The sequence below is a fragment of the Aplysia californica genome, unplaced genomic scaffold (assembly GCF_000002075.1).
Source record: "Aplysia californica isolate F4 #8 unplaced genomic scaffold, AplCal3.0 scaffold00052, whole genome shotgun sequence".
Classification (NCBI taxonomy): Eukaryota; Metazoa; Mollusca; class Gastropoda; order Aplysiida; family Aplysiidae; genus Aplysia; species Aplysia californica.
Window position 1 is genome coordinate 155231 of NW_004797322.1, and position 6000 is coordinate 161230.

The following is a 6000-nucleotide window of genomic DNA, read 5'->3' on the forward strand; positions in this document are numbered from 1 at the left end:
CATAAACTGCAATACGTTACAATTAGCACTGCATTCAAAATAAACCAAATGTTAGAGTGAGAACGGTCTATGAATTGAAATGAAATAGTCTTACCGTAGGAGTGACTTGCAACGTTGACAAATGGTTTCGTGACTTTGGTGTTCACAGGTCCTTGAAGTGATCGAACCAGGCCATACCTACCACGTCTCTTGCATGCGGCAAAAGCAGGAGAGCAGCAGCAAACAAACTAGAGATGCCTGGTTCTTTCCGGAAATTGCTGACTTGACAACATTGACAGTGGGGGTGGACAATTTGAAAAAACTTGGAAGACCCCCACTTTCAACCTCACAAATCCCTATATTTTTTAATTAATTAAAGCTTTCCTGTGATTTTAATTGCTTATGCTTTTTGTCTTTAATTACTAGTCATAATGATGCATGGTTTGTGTTTTTATCTGTTTAAAAAGGAATTTACGAGCATGTCTAATAACCCGTCCGACTCACCATGAAAATGTTTTAATTACTCAATTACTCTTCTTCTGAGACATATTATGCTCCTCTCCAAGGAGTAGTGTAAACAGTATTCTCTTTTTTATCACACACACTTATTTGATATACATTTCCCATTGATTTTCTATGTTTACATCATGGAGTATTTTTTGAGAAATAACGGTCCAAATGATATTTTTCCAATTTTCAGGGGAGATAACCCAATAATTAAATATACAGTAAAACCTGTGTAAGACGGTCACCCATTGTCAAGGAGAAAAGTGGCCGTATAAGACAGGTGGCCGTCTTAGGCAGGACTGATCAAAACGAAATAAAAACAACCATTCCCATCTGAGGTCCCAATCGAAAGTAGCCTCATTGTTGTTGTTTTTGTTGTCGTTGGTTTGTACATGTATTTTGTTTGTTATTTTGTTGCGGATTTTGTGCAAAGGTGACAATAAAACGAAATGTATCAGACGAGGAAGACCGAGTGCCATGTTAAAACAAACACATTTGTCGCCACCACTCGGAGAACGAGCGACGCTTCTGTGATGGGTTCATGTTGACGTCCTTTTTTACTTTGTTACAGAGTGGGTAAACAGTGACCACTCATCTCCCTTAAGATTTGTGTACGAGTTTTGGGCGGGGCTTATGGGTTATGAGGGATCACATGCTTACCTCACCAGCTGCTGAAAATTGGTACCCATTGGTCAACAATGGGAGAGGCCTACGCAACATGACCGGTTGGAGGGACTACCTAACAACGACAGGTGATTGAATTATGACGGCTCACCCACAACGCCAGGGGCCAATGCACAATTGACGACAAAACGTAATGGAGTCACTATAAGGTGGCCGTCTAAGACAGGTGTTATATTACTTAGTGTGATAGGGGTTGTGTGTTAAAATATGGTGGCCGCGGCCGCGTTGGACAGGTGCCCGTTTTACACAGTTAAATTATATAGAAAAAACGCAAGGGGGGAAATGGAAAGTGGCCGCTTGTACAGGTGGCCGCCAGGGCAGGTCCGACTGTATTTATTTTGCCTCTAAATTGACCATTTTCAGGTTAATTTTCATAAAAACTTGTAATCTTATACATTTTAAATTGCTTTTTAATATTATGAAGAACTCAGGGATGTTTTGCCTTTTGTTTGACAATTACAGATATTATTATTCGTTTCGTTTTTCGTTTTGTAAAGTGTTTTACGGCGCTCGTAACTGCATAAGGTCATATGAGCGCGCGGGACACACCCAATATTTTCAGATGGTAGGAAATTTTGAATTTTGCCCGGGTGGCGGCCGAAGCCTACTCTTATCGATTTTAGACCACCAAGGGATCTTTAACGTGCGCAACTTGCACACAGGCCCTCCGAGATTTTTCGCCCTTGTCCGAGAAGGCTAGGTGTAGATCTTTCCTACCAGAAGATCAGGGGTGTGGCTGAAAGACAGCAGTAAGAAGAAGCGAAGGAGTAGCAGTAGAAAGGCTGCAGAAAGAATCAGGAGCCCAGAAGGCAAAGGAGGTGAGGGGGTTGGGGCAGAAAGAGGAGACGAAAGCAGACGACACTTTGTTTTAATTTGTATATATTTTATGTTGTCTTACATTGGAAATTTTCTGTTAAGTATGAAAGGATGGAATTTCCCAGTTAGCTGATGGATTTACCCCGCCGGTAAGATTTCTCCCAAATAAGTAAAAATTAATTTTTCAAACAAAACAGTTGAGGAATAACAAAAACATAACCAGTAAACTTTAGGTAGGGAAGAGGCGGGAGAGTTGAGCTGGGAGGCGAGTTGATCCACCCCTCCTATCTCTTTAATACGGCTAGCTGCTGTATTGTAAATAGCCTCCCTTACAAGCACATCCCTTTCCCAGAGTCGTGTGTCAGACGTGAGAAGCTCATGACCATTGTGTTTAATCTAGATACAGAACATTGATTTGGGAACTGAAAAGTAAATTTCTAGGTAAGTTGCATTCTTTCTCATCTTGTGTGTATGAATACTGCAACCTAGATTTTGGACATGTCCTGCTGTAGACTGTACACTTTCTCACTCTGACTGCTGGAGTTTTAATTGTTTGTGGTTCCAGGAAGGCCTGTGTTAGGTCTAAAAATAGATCATCCCCCCCATAAGGTGAAGTTGTGCCAGTTTGAAAAGGAGGGTTGAGCCAGGTGGCTCAACTCTCTCATATCACAGGAGAGAACTTCTGGTGCCTATTTTCCATAATTCAGCCTGTTGGTGCGACAACTGGGCTACATTATTGAATGAACTGAATCTGATCGGATTTTATTTCAATTAGATCTAGTCTAGTAGTTGCCACTTTAAGATTGCATAATATCAATGAATTGTAAGACTTTTTTCTACAGAATTGGTGCTAACACATTCAATTTTAAATGAACTTTCCTCTGTTTTCTTTATTGCAGGACCATGCCTAGAGTCTACAAACGGACAAGCACAAAAGGCACATCAAAAGATGTTCTGGAAAGAGCTCAACAGCGGGTTCATGATGGTGCAAGCATACGAGCCTCGGTGAAAGAGTTCAATATTGATCGGATGACATTGGCACGATTTATCAAGAAACAGACAGCTGAACCAGATGCCAGTTTTGGATATATGTCAATTGCAAAGTGAGGAACATGATATTTGCACCTCACATGGAGCGTGACCTTTCAGATCATGTCAACCAGCTGGCAAAAATGTTTCACGGCCTGTCGAAGGAAAAGGTGCTTCAGCTTGCATACAAGTTTGCCACTGCTAAAAGTAACAGAGTGCCATCATCCTGGACAGTCAACGAGAAAGCAAGACAGGATTTCTGGTTGTCCTTTTAAGAGAGAAATGGACTTGCAATCAGGTCACCAGAGGTCACATCTCTGGCCAGAGCAAGTGCCTTCAATCAGCACACAGTGGGTGAATTCTACGAAAACCTTTCCACAGTGATGGATTGCTACAAATTTTCTCCAAATGACATCTATAATTTGGATGAAACAGGTGTCCACACTGATCAGGACCCAGGCTATGTGGTCTCAGAACGTGGGATCAAGCTAGTTGGATCTGTCACCTCAGCAGAAAGAGGAGAGCTTGTCACACTTGTGTACACAACAAATGCAGCAGGATCTGTGATACCTCCCATGTTCGTTTTCCCTAGGGTGAACTTCAGAGAGCATTTCTTGCGTGGTGCACCTAATGGCTCCATCGGATGGGCGAGAAGTAGTAGTAGTAGTATAGGGTTTTACGACGCTCGCAACTGCATAAGGTTATATGAGCGCGCGAAACACAAGTTGTTTTCATTCCCAACAGTTCACTGCACGGTTGGTTATCTTTTGGAGTTTTAAATGCTAAAATATTAAAATTCGGTGTAAATATATTTTTAATTTAAAACAACTTTTTAAAATAACAATAAAAATTTTTAATAGTACAATTTCACGTTATAATTTGCCATAAAGGCCAATGGCCATCGTAAAGTTCAAAATTCTACTGGGACCAACGACGGAAAAAATGTCTTGCAATTTCTTGCATTTATAATATTTCCTTCGGATCTCTCCAAAGTCTAGACATTCGGTTAAGATGTGTCTAATGGTAAAATCTGTGTCGCATCCGACACAGAACGGCTTCTCATCTCCCTGTAGGAGGTATTTGTGGGTCAGGGCCGTGTGTCCGATGCGCAATCAAGTAAAAATGACTTCGTCTCTTCTGGAGAGGTCCGAAGGATTTCGCTGTTCTAGTTTGGGTTTTATAACATACAGTTTATTGTTTTTCTGTTTTTCCCAGTGGCTCTCCAACAGACTGGAGGTGTACTCTTTGACTTTATTTCTAAACTCAGTCTGTGGGAGAGTGTTTGTCGTTGATCCCAGCAGAAGGGATGAGGCTTTCTTCGCCAGGTCGCCTACCTGCTCGTTTCCTCGGAGGCCCACATGGCTAGGTATCCATGCGAACATGGTGTTTTTTCCTGTTTCGGATAGTGTGTGAATTTTCTGTTGTAGCCTAACTATTTTTGGATGTAGGAGTGTGTAGTTTGTGAGGGAGGTGATGCAAGACAGAGAGTCAGAAAGGATAAGGAAAGATTTGTTAGAAGAGTTTTCTACGGAGTCCAGTGCCATGTTATTTGGTTGGGTTATTTTGAGGGGGTAATTTGGTGGGATATATACTTGTCTGTGGAGTGTGTTGTTGTCGGTGTAGATGGTGGTACCACCGGAAGCAATCTGGTTCTCCGCGTGAATGTGATGGTACGCAGTAAATCCTCTTAAGTCTATGGTTGAAGCCGGGGCAAATTTTGTTTCTTGAATACAGGCCACCCGTGGGCACAGTGTGGCCTGTAAATGTTGCAATACTGCAATGGAAGGTCGGATTCCGCCGGCATTCCATTGCAGGACCGCCATTATATCTTTTTAGCTTTGATTTTGGAGCTCATAGGCCCCGGCTGTTATTTTGTTTGGACAAGAAGATGGTGATTTGGAATGATATTTTATGGCATTTTTTTTTCTAAAATCTTTAATAACTTGGTTTAGTGTTCTTGATTTCACGGAAATTAATTCCAAGTTGATTTAAATCTAATTTTGTCTAAATCTAGTTCATATTCGGATAGATCTAGAATCTAGATGATACTCCATTGCTTTACTTAATTTCAAATATATCCCATTATATTTGCTGCACTGTCCATTTTAGATGCCTTCCAATTCCACCCAACTTCGCCTGAGAAGTATGCAGCTCATCTTGAGAAGGAAAGACTGAGATCCAAAGCGAGACGAGATGCGAAGAAGGCTAAATGGGAAACCGAGCCCCACACAAGAGCTATGATAGCTCTGAAAAGGAGAAGGAAAGGGAGCAGAGAAGGTTTGTTTGTGTGCACAAGACATAATTAGCAACTCATTCAAATCTACTTTTGTGAATTTTTAGCTGGAGCAGATTTTTCTACAGCCAGCGGCAAACATTAAACAACTCAATCCCAGCACCCTTTTTCATGTACAGGTGATGATGTAAAATGTTTTTGTTTTTTCAGCAGACACATGGACAAACAATTTAATTTGTATTTGAATTGTTGGTCACTATTTTCAGACACTAGTACCATTTTGTCATCTCCAGGATTCGAATGAAGAGAATGGCACAGAGGAGAAGAGCTGAAGAAAGGAGGGAGCTGCGTGACTGCAACAACTCAGTGGATGAGGACAGGCCAAAGAAGAAACCGAAGGACATGACTGAGGAGGAGAGACGAGCCCATGTTAATGAGCTCAGGCGCCAATCCAGAGCTCGTCAGAACCCCCAGAAAAAAAGATGGGCCAAAGTGAAAAATGCAGAATATCAGAAGCAGTACAACAGAGAAAGGCAAAAGGCTTCGTCACAAACACAGCCTGCTACCACTGCCCCAGTGGCCCAGCCTCAACCAGCCCCAGTGTTCGCCTCATCCCCACCTTCCACCACAGCCCCAGGGTCGCCTCACCCCCACCTTACACCACAGCCCCAGTGTTCGCCTCACCCCAGCCTCGCCCGGCTCCGGTGTTCGCCGCCTCACCCCCACATTCCACCACAGCCCCAGTGTTTGCC